This window comes from Coregonus clupeaformis, chromosome 34 (assembly GCF_020615455.1).
Source record: "Coregonus clupeaformis isolate EN_2021a chromosome 34, ASM2061545v1, whole genome shotgun sequence".
NCBI lineage: Eukaryota > Metazoa > Chordata > Actinopteri > Salmoniformes > Salmonidae > Coregonus > Coregonus clupeaformis.
In genome coordinates, this window is record NC_059225.1 from 29,186,258 (window position 1) to 29,198,145 (window position 11,888).

General features: G+C 39.3%; 1 pseudogene; it reads right to left on the bottom strand.

Moving 5' to 3' along the window:
- The window catches only part of LOC121549552, a 29,019-nt pseudogene that overhangs the window by 14,602 nt on the left and 2,529 nt on the right, over positions 1 to 11,888 (bottom strand).

Below are 11,888 nucleotides of genomic sequence, written 5' to 3' on the forward strand. Positions count from 1 at the left end.
TTCCCGACCATACCAGCAGATGGAGCCATAGCTGTCTGGGTTTGCAGCCATCTCAGGGGGATGTAACGTCCCTCCAGGACACAGCCTCTCGTGACATCACAATACGTACGTTAAAGAACAATCACACTCTGTATTGACTATATTCACTCTCCGGACATATATCTGAAGTACAAAGTATCAATCATGTTCATTCTGTTTTACCTTTATCATTTCATAACACATTATAAAACATATCAATTAATACTTAAACATGGTTTAAACATGTCATCCATAACCCATTCTCAACCACATACATTTAAGCATTTATCATTTACCATCCTCCCTGGCCCTTGAGATTATGTGCATGTGGCTATGTGTCAGGTCATAAGCACAAACAAATGATAACACTAGTTCCATTGTTACTCCAATCTCCACACAGCCACCACGAGGAGTTGTATCTCCATCACATGTCATTGACATACCCAGACCAGCTGCAGGTAGTTATGAAAAACACATAAATGTCTCTGCTCTGTATTAACCCTTCAACTGGTTCTCAATCCATAAGCATTTAATGTATATAGGTGTTTCATTCTACCATATATTCCCCCCTGTTGGGGCTCTATAAGTCCCAAACAATAAAACAAAAGTTAACATAAAATGAGTGTAAGCATGTGCATATACTTATTCTTAGCCTTGCCATCTGTGGTTACATTTTTATAAGAATATATATTCAGACCAATGTATCTTCCTCATTGTCTGACCCATCCTGATGAGGACCCAGAGCCCAGTCAGGTATTGGTTACAAGTCTGGAACGTTTTCCTCTAAATTAACCTCTAAATTGTTCTATTGAGCTTTGTAACCATTGCTCCCCTTTTTGTTTTGTTGTAGCATTTCCAATATACGTGGTAGTATCCTAACACATCAAAATATATAAGAAATAAATGCAACTTTGTTTTAACCATAATATCTAGGACATGTTACGAATAGTGTCAACATCTTTAGCTTACATAACCTATTTTACCCATATCACAATTATTATAATAATCAAAATAATCAATATCAATATCTAATCCATGAATTGCAATGTCAACATCATTAGTTATTAACATATTAATAACTTATTCAAATCAATCAGTCACCTTATAATTCATAGTCATTATCAGATTAATTACCCAAAACAAATTTAGAATGACAATTCTTAGTTATTCACTTTGGTTCCATCATTCAAAGTTAAATCTCTCACCTTGGCACATATTGACACTGGCAGAATGTATATTTATACTATCATAATTCTAGCATTAACTTCCTCATAACGAGAATTACAACAGATCAGTATCTTAATGCATTCCTAGTCTAAATTACTATAAATTTAGCAGTGTATAATACCTCCTCTACCGGCACTCAATCTTCTGGCGTCTTCATTATGTTCTTCAGATAGCTTCATAGTTCATATTGGATTGCCCATGGCAATGTCCCAATTCCAATGTCACACCTGAGCCGCCCCACCTCCACCATCATTCTGTTTTGTCCATTTGCAAACCAGTATACCCAAACTACGAAGAATGTTGCATTTGCATAGACCTCTCTCCTCCTGCTCACTCCACATGGACTCCTGTCACATTCTTGAGAGAAAAGGCACAAAAGAGAAGGCAATTGATTTCTTTGATTTGATGCTGAATTCAGGTCTCTTTGCAGAGGTGGTGTCGGACAGGAACGTCTTCACCGCCTTTGTTGTGCCTCTTCAGCCGGGTAGAGGGTTTTTTGTTTTTATTGAGGTTCACACCACTCTGGACCTAATTATTTCTACTATGCATTACAACACCATCCGTAGTAACATCTTGAATGTCTGGAATCTCTCGGTGGTCTGGAAGGTCTTGGAAGTCTCGGTGGTCTCCTAGTCATCAGTTCCCTCACTCTGGTACAATGGTTTAGATGATACCTGATCGCGCTCCCCTCTATCCGTACCGCTGTTGGTGTAACCTGGACGACGATGTATGGTCACTTTAGCTGTTAACCTTCCGCCATCACTAGGGTCTCCGGATCAGCCAGACTCCCTCTCAATCTATCGACATCGGTCTGTGAAGAGTGTCCTTCTATCAGCCTACCCATAGGGAAGCTCGGAGTTACTGCTGCAAAGACACAAGCACAGACACACACAAAAGACAACAATGCTACCCAATGGCTGAGGTTGGAACACTCCTATAGTGGGAAACATGGATCTAAGTATCTGTCTCCACCACTTTTACCATCATTAAGGTAGTCAACAACACCTGGTACAGGCCCCTCCACATAGGTTCTTTCCAGCTCATTCTTCTGTTGTCTTTTGCCATCACATAGTCTCCAGTGCACAGAAAATACTCAGATTCTCCTACTCAGTTGGGCAGAGTTATCTTCACCCATGAAAAGAAAATCTTAAGAACATTGTTAGGTTAGGTGAGACACAGTATGCTACTTATGTCCTCTCATCCGTCAAGAGAAGCCTTGAAATTATGAAGCACAGTGTCCCGAGTGTACAGTAAGTCCTTAGTACAGCTCTTTTCAAAATAAATCACACATATTTACTTATCCCTCAGTAAATAAAACCCAAATTACATGTGTATGCCCCTTTAAGATATTTAACTTCCATCCCGTCAAAAAACCCAAAATAGAAATACAAATCCTATACAGCTAACATTTCATACTAAGTAGTTTGTTTGTGGTTATTCGAACACCATATAGTAAAAAAATAAACAAACCAAAAATGGCCAGGCCTTATTTATAGTCTCAGAAAATATTTCAATGAAAAGAGAATCACACTTTTCCTGGAAGAAAAAGTACACATTTTAGTTAGTTTCCATTTTGACACCTCTTAATCAGTCCACACAATCTAAATTCGAAATTCTCACTCTCTTGCCACATCTCCTGATCCCTCCTTTCAGACAACCCTCACGAACATCACTTGTGACTGCTCCCTTCTCCGGTGAATTCCACAATTCAGCGCACATAAAACGAAATAAAATCCCATAAGACCCCTAGGCTTTTCCTTAGCCGCACTGCTACCACTCAATCACCCCCAACATGCTTTGTTACCTCGAAAACTCAAATATGCTATCCCTTGCCTCATTTGTTGTACTTTCCCACATGCCTGTGGCCCCCCGTCCACCAAAATAGTTTACTAATGTGATGATGGTTTCCCCATTACCTTCTGTGGACATACCCCTTCCTTAACTATTATTAGTCCCTCTGATCTGCATTTAATCTGGACCCCCATTCTACACAGTGTATCTCTTTCTACTAAATTAACTGGAATTTGTTCTGACACTAACATATGTACACGTAACTTTTTCCTGCTTTTTATTCTACTGGAACTGTCATATGTATTAACTGCGTTTGTGATGAAAATTATATTGTCTGTGCATCTTTGCCTGACATGGGGTTGGTGAGAGGCATAATTTGGATTTACACATGAGTAAATTGCTCCAGTATCTATCATCATTGGGGTGCCTCTATTCTTCACCTGAACCTTTAGCATAGGTTCTTCATCAGCCTGCATAGTTACTGCCACTAGCTGACCCTCCCCTTTAGGATTCTCTGGGCACCCCTAGTATTCATTATTTTCCTGTTTTTTTTTCATTGTCCTTCTGTGTCTTAAATTTGCTTTTTCCAGATAATAATAATATGCCATTTAGCAGACGCTTTTATCCAAAGCTACTTAGAGTCATGCGTGCATACATTTTTGTGTATGGGTGGTCCTGGGGATCGAACCCACTACCCTGGTGTTACAAGCGCCGTGCTCTACCAACTGAGCTACAGAGGACCACAGATGAGCGTATAGTGCCTTTTTCTGATAATGTTATAATTGTAGCCTATTGCATCACTTTAATTTAAAATATAAGTTTGTTTATTCAACAAATCTAGAGCCCACTATAAATTGGTGCTATTCACTCAGCATAATAGCCAAAGCTCCTTGCATCCCCTGGTTCACGTAACGAAAATAAATTATCATTCTAGAATTCACCAACTATTCGCATACATCACTGGTGTCATGCAAACTATAGAATAAAGTAATAACAATTAGAATTTGTCAAATAAATGTTTTCCATCCAACTATTCAAACTTGCTTCAAATATCGCTTTCAGCTCGATACAGTCAAGCAAGTACGACTCTCTTTTACCCGGAAACTAGTTCATGGCATTAGTAAAGTCTATTCACATCCCAACAATAACTACTAATATATTTATATTCATATTATTAAAAGACCTTACTTTCATTCCAGTCTACCTAAACAATTCAAATTATGTCCATAACTCTATCGCAATTGCCAGTCCGCTATTCAAATGTATGTAACTGTCCTTTCTGATTAGACTATAGACACTCCTCCCTCTTTCCCGTTGAATAAGTGAGTCCTTCAGTCTGAAAAGACGCAGGCTGCTAAATCGTCCAGTCTTATCCTGACTGTTCCGTCAATCTAAACAACCGACAACCATAGTTGAACTATACTTAGAAAACCTAGACTCTGATCAGCGATGCAGAATCTATGCTTTATTGAAAAGACAAGTTAATCCTCCTTTATTCCAATGATAATGGTCAGTAATTTTAGTATCTGGCACATACCACACTTTATCAGAAAATTGCTTTGAAGGACACAGATCTCACACGCTCAACGTAAACAACTTAGCAGTCAACGAGTCAAACCCCACATTCATTGATTTGGAAACAGATCTAACGACCTAACCAAATGAATTATATTTTCCCCTAATATACAAAAATTCCTTGACTATATCACCTCTGCTTCTGAAATATAGATTGTTTATTATAATGCTTAATTCTACCACATGCCCTATGTACTTTCTCCCATCCCCACGTACATCTACGTGTTTGGGTGTGCAAGTCAACACCTATAATTTTATCCAATCCCTCGTAATAAATTACACTGCCATAAAATTCATTCTATTCTAATATATTCACATCTACCAAACCATTCATGTTTCTAATGATTCTTTATTGCCACAAATCAATTAATCACAATCTAGTCTCAGCGGAACGAACAACAAATTACCCAAATCCTTCCCCTCAGTCATAGAATCCTCCCAGAATCGTATATGCTGGTCACTATTCCCTGATCTTACAAAACTCTATGACAGGCATTGTTGTTGTTGATTTTATACAGGATTTCTATTTATTTAGCCCCCTAGGTGATACACTTCCTCGACACACCTGGACTTCTACTACGCTTTCCTAAGCGACCTGTAAATTCTGCCCTTTTTTTTTATTTTTTATACACTTCCTCGACACAGAAAATAAGCGGTATTGCACAGGATTTCTGCCTACCTAAGCAGCCTATAAACGATACACTTCCTCGACACATTTATAGCGGTATTCGCAGGACTTTCTAAAATGTTATTGTCTGATCGCTCAACCAGATGGACAACCGCCCGTGCCGAAATGACCCAGACAAAGCGATCAGCAGGATGAATCAAATGAATCAAATCAATTGAACAGACGGTTCAGACGAACAACAGAGTGACATCGACATGTATTCTTAAATTCAAAAGCTCCCAGTCTCTAATTTTCTGGTTCTTAAATTTGGAGAGACCTACTTGGTTTTCTGCAGCTGAGGCCGTGCCCCGGATCGAACCACACAAACTTTATACTATATAAGTAAGAACTTGGCTTACCTTTCTTTTTTTTTTTTTTTTTAAAGCGGCCGCTTTTGTTTGTATGGTCCGTCCAAGCCGTTTCACAACCACAGATGTACACCATCTCTAGCCCCTGTTTTCAACTCCTGGAAAAGCTCGCCAAATATGTCGTAGAAATATTTGACTCAAAAGTAGTCAACTCAAAAATATTTCTCAAGAGACTGGAGCTTGTGAATCTAAAAATTAGACTTTATTATTTGCATAACAAAGCCGAGCTTGCTCCATGGAACAACTGCTTGCCCTGAACCGGAGCTCTCCTTTTATACAGACACAAATGCATAGTCATACTGATACAACATACATAGTTACTCTTCTCTATGTGAATGAATAACATCTTTCAGTATCACATGTTGGCTACTCACGGGGGCTACTTGCGCTTCTCTAAATGGGGCCTCTGTATCTTATTAGTGGTGTGACTCAAAAAATGATGTACATACGTACGTTAAAGAACAATCACACTCTGTATTGACTATATTCACTATCCAGACATATATCTGAAGTACAAAGTATCAATCATGTTCATTCTGTTTTACCTTTATCATTTCATAACACATTATAAAACCTATCAATTAATACTTAAACATGGTTTAAACATGTCATCCATAACCCACCGGTACCCCCTGTATATAACCTCCCTACTGTTATTGTATTTTACTGTTGCTTTTTAATTATTTGCTATTTTTATTTTTTACTTATCTATTTTTTACTTATTTTCTTAAAACTGAATTGTTGGTTAAGGGCTTGTAAGTAAGCATTTCACTGTAAGGTCTACACCTGTTGAATTCGTCTCTTGTTGCAAATAACATTTGATTTGATTTGATTTGAAAGCTGTCAAACTAACGGATGTGTTATTTTTTGCTATTTCAGTGCTGCTTGAACACATTTAATCACCCTCCATTTTCTGGAAAAGCAATCAATTTAGAGCATGCATGATATATAATGAAACAAAATAAAAAAAACTGGAATACAAATGAGTTACAAGGAATTTCACCATCTATATCCTTTGACTCTTCTCACCTCAAAGTCCTCTTCATAGTCCTGACCTTCATCATAGCCATGGTCCTCAGCCGGAGCCACCTCAATTTCCACCTACAGATGCAGTTCATTTCAGTAGTTTTAATTTCAGATGCAGTTCATTTCAGATGCAGTCTATTTCAGTCAATAGCTTGTATTTACCAGCTGTTACTTTCTGTGAGACCACCGTTTTAAATTACAAGTTTCCCCAAAACGGTGCTTATTCTTACTTTGAGGTAAATTTGCTCTCGTTTTGTGGGTGTTGTGAGGTGTGGCCTGGTCAATATGGATGTGACCATTTGAAAATCACCAATCACCCTCTGGGCCACTATAATCACGCCGTTCTTCAACTGGTCATTCAGGGGTGTATTCTTTCAAAACGTTTCCTAAACAGAAGCAAACAGAACAAAACTTGGAGAGACCTACCTGAATTTGTCTAATGGAAACTCTCTGCAAAATTGTTTCGATACATTAGTCCAAACAGTACAGTACCGTTTAAACGTTGAACACCGTTCTGTCGTACTGAACACATCACTGTTAGTTAAGTACATAGACACATATACAGTGTTTACAGTAAAAAGTGTATCCATGTGAATGTTACCATGCAATAAGCAGGAGCAAGTGAAGGCAAGCAAAGCAATGAAGCCACCAAACAGAAGGTGCCATTGCAAACATTTGCCAGTGAATAAAGGAAAAATATCAGAATAAAGTAGAGAACACTATGCAGTGGGGAAAAAAAGTATTTAGTCAGCCACCAATTGTGCAAGTTCTCCCACTTAAAAAGATGAGAGAGGCCTGTAATTTTCATCATAGGTACACGTCAACTATGACAGACAAATTGAGAAAAGAAAATCCAGAAAATCACATTGTAGGATTTTTAATGAATTTATTTGCAAATTATGGTGGAAAATAAGTATTTGGTCACCTACAAACAAGCAAGATTTCTGGCTCTCACAGACCTGTAACTTCTTCTTTAAGAGGCTCCTCTGTCCTCCACTCGTTACCTGTATTAATGGCACCTGTTTGAACTTGTTATCAGTATAAAAGACACCTGTCCACAACCTCAAACAGTCACACTCCAAACTCCACTATGGCCAAGACCAAAGAGCTGTCAAAGGACACCAGAAACAAAATTGTAGACCTGCACCAGGCTGGGAAGACTGAATCTGCAATAGGTAAGCAGCTTTGTTTGAAGAAATCAACTGTGGGAGCAATTATTAGGAAATGGAAGACATACAAGACCACTGATAATCTTCCTCGATCTGGGGGCTCCACGCAAGATCTCACCCTGTGGGGTCAAAATGATCACAAGAACGGTGAGCAAAATCCCAGAACCACACGGGGGGACCTAGTGAATGACCTGCAGAGAGCTGGGACCAAAGTAACAAAGCCTACCATCAGTAACACGCTACGCCGCCAGGGACTCAAATCCTGCAGTGCCAGACGTGTCCCCTGCTTAAGCCAGTACATGTCCAGGCCCGTCTGAAGTTTGCTAGAGTGCATTTGGATGATCCAGAAGAGGATTGGGAGAATGTCATATGGTCAGATGAAACCAAAATAGAACTTTTTGGTAAAAACTCAACTCGTCGTGTTTGGAGGACAAAGAATGCTGAGTTGCATCCAAAGAACACCATACCTACTGTGAAGCATGGGGGTGGAAACATCATGCTTTGGGGCTGTTTTTCTGCAAAGGGACCAGGACGACTGATCCGTGTAAAGGAAAGAATGAATGGGGCCATGTATCGTGAGATTTTGAGTGAAAACCTCCTTCCATCAACAAGGGCATTGAAGATGAAACGTGGCTGGGTCTTTCAGCATGACAATGATCCCAAACACACCGCCCGGCGAACGAAGGAGTGGCTTCGTAAGAAGCATTTCAAGGTCCAGGAGTGGCCTAGCCAGTCTCCAGATCTCAACCCCATAGAAAATCTTTGGAGGGAGTTGAAAGTCCGTGTTGCCCAGCGACAGCCCCAAAACATCACTGCTCTAGAGGAGATCTGCATGGAGGAATGGGCCAAAATACCAGCAACAGTGTGTGAAAACCTTGTGAAGACTTACAGAAAACGTTTGACCTGTGTCATTGCCAACAAAGGGTATATAACAAAGTATTGAGAAACTTTTGTTATTGACCAAATACTTATTTTCCACCATAATTTGCAAATAAATTCATAAAAAATCCTACAATGTGATTTTCTGGATATTTTTTTCTCATTTTGTCTGTCATAGTTGACGTGTACCTATGATGAAAATTACAGGCCTCGCTCATCTTTTTAAGTGGGAGAACTTGCACAATTGGTGGCTGACTAAATACTTTTTTCCCCCACTGTATATCTATAGACAATGTTTGTCCACTTATCTGATGTTAGATGCACTGAAACAAATACAAAATGCCTCAACCAATTATGACAATCCCGAATTCAAAATGCAATGGTCTTGGTCTGATTGGGCATGTAATAAACAGCCATGCTCTATTCTCATGCTAGCAGAGGTGTTGATGGCAGACAGATATGGCCTTGAGAAAAACCCCATCATCAAAACAAGTGTTACGGGCTCCTCTGTGTCACTTAATTGTTTCTGACTAGACCTCCAGGGTGACTCAGATCGCATCACTACTTACTGGGACACAAAGGGAAAACACACAGGAAAACAGAGCCATGAAAACCAATATACTGTAAATGAGGAGCATCTATTGAAAAGCGAGAGGGACTGTTTATGACTTGTTGTTATCTCCATATTCCCTTTCCCCCTTTTCCTATATTAATTTATTCATTTTTAATGATGTAAAATGTGTGTTGTAAATTACAATTTAAAATGCACTTTGAATAAACTCTGACTTGACTTGACTTTGGAGTGCTACTAACCTTAGTTTTAACAGGCTCTGTCTTTTCCTTGTGAACTCTGAGGTCAGAGGATGATGATGATGATGATTTCTTGGCGCTGGTCTGTTCTTTGGGATCCCTCTCAGGGTCAGCTCCTTCTCTGTGCCTCCTCTCTCTATGTCTATCCCTCTCTCCCTCCCTCTCTCTGTCCGACCTCTTACGTTCCCTGTGCACTCGCTCCACTTCTCTGGATTCACCATCATGTCTCCGACTTTCACCTGTATCCTGTAACAAAAATATACCCCAGGATATGAGACCCTAGATGCTGATCTTGGGTCAGTTTTGAATTTCCCCCACTAATGGTTAAGGTTAGGATTGGGGAGAGGAAGATTATCCTAGATCTTTACCTACACTCTTAAAAATAAAGGTGCATGATGGAACCAAATATGGTTATTGAGAGCAATGCCATAGGGCACGTGTCAATGTTATTCATAGGAAGGCCGAGTGTCTGTGGGTTTTCGCTCCTCCCTTGTACTTGATTGATGAATTAAGGTCACTAAATAGTAAAAGAACTCCCATCACCTGGTTGTCTAGGTCTTAAATTAAAGGAAAAATCAAAAACCCGCAGACTAGGCCCTCCATGGAATGAGTTTGACAGCCCTGCCATAGGGGAACCATTTTAGGGTCTCTGAAAAAACATAAATGGGATGGTTCTTTGAAGAACCATACAAAAATCCAAAAACAGAAATGTTTCGGCCCTCCAGCACCAGAATTGAATAGCCCTGCTTTAGGGTTTTAAGCCTTATTTGCATATTTCCCAGGGTGCCTTTCAAGTGAATTTTAGAGCTACCAGTACCACCCGTGACTGTGTTTGCTAGTAACAGACATGGTTGTTGCAATCATTTTAAATTCTGTGGCCTTCACTAAGTGTAAGCATAAGTGAAGATGATGTCATGGTCCTCTGTAGCTCAGCTGGTAGAGCACGGCGCTTGTAATGCCAGGGTAGTGGGTTCGATCCCCGGGACCACCCATGCACAAAAAAATATATATATCAATAAATAAATGTATGCATGCATGACTGTAAGTCACTTTGGATAAAAGCGTCTGCTAAATGGCATGTTTATGAAAATTGTATTCTTTAAGACAATACAGTATTTTAAAAGTCCTTCTTTTGAGGGCCTAGTTGTTCCCTTATAAAGCAGCCTGAAACTGACAGTTTACTGGCCACATTAGGCTTGTAAGTCACATTATGCTGGCTTTCAAAGTTATGTTTAATTCCTATTGGAATCCAGCCAGTGGGGATATGCAACATTTGGAATTTGTATTCACCTGCAACCTGCGTTCAGAATGACTGCCAGGGTTGGGAAGACTATGATATGAGACTACCTTAAACATCTAAAATTCAAGTAACAGACTGGAATAGTTTAGGAAAATGTATGTTATTTATATTTGAGAAGCATAAGATTAATTAATCAATCAATGTACATGCAAAAACATAGATATTGAAACATATAATTCAAAACATCTACCTGCAATTGAGCATGCTGGGAAATATGATAATGATGGGCATGGTTTTGGTTCAAATATGGTTATTAACACCAACACTGTTGTTGTTTTTTACACCACTGAGTGTTAATTTAAATATTTACAGTGTTAATTTAACTCCTGAATCAACACTAGAAATGTTACACAGAAGAATCAACACTAGTTAACACAGCCAATTTTATGTGTGGTATAAAAGGGGCACATCTGCAGGCTTCCATACATTTCAAGAACCTTTTAGAATTATGAAGAACCGTAGATGCCACGTCAATAACCCCACACTTAACTCAAAGGTTCTTTATCGGGCAAGAGTTCTCCAAGGAACCTTAAGAGCTGAGAAAGAACTATATAAGAACCTTTTTTTCAGTGTAGGGGAAACTTCACCCCAGAGTGTGAGCCAGCGGAGCCAGTCAGGCTTTGTTTGTGGTGTTGTTACCTTACATTTAATTTTGGACAATATTGAAGACTCTTCCGTGTTGTGCTCTCTCTTTGTTTCTCCTTTGTTTCTCCTCCTTCTATTTTCTACGTTGCTCCCTGTATTCTGAAATCAAAATGAAAAAACAACAACAAAAAGATGTAATGACATACTATGATTAGTGAGGTAGTAAGATGTTGACAATTTTCACCTAGATAACTGTACCTTTGTCCTCCTTTTGTCCTGAATCTCTTTCTCTTCTTTCCTTGTCTCTCTGCTTCTCCTGCAATCCATCTTTGTAGCGTTCTCTCTTTCAGATACTCCCTCTCATTAATAATATGCCATTTAGCAGACGCTTTTATCCAAAGCGACTTACAGTCATTCGTGCATACATTTTTTGTGTATGGGTGGTCCCGGGGATCAAACCCACTACCTTGGCG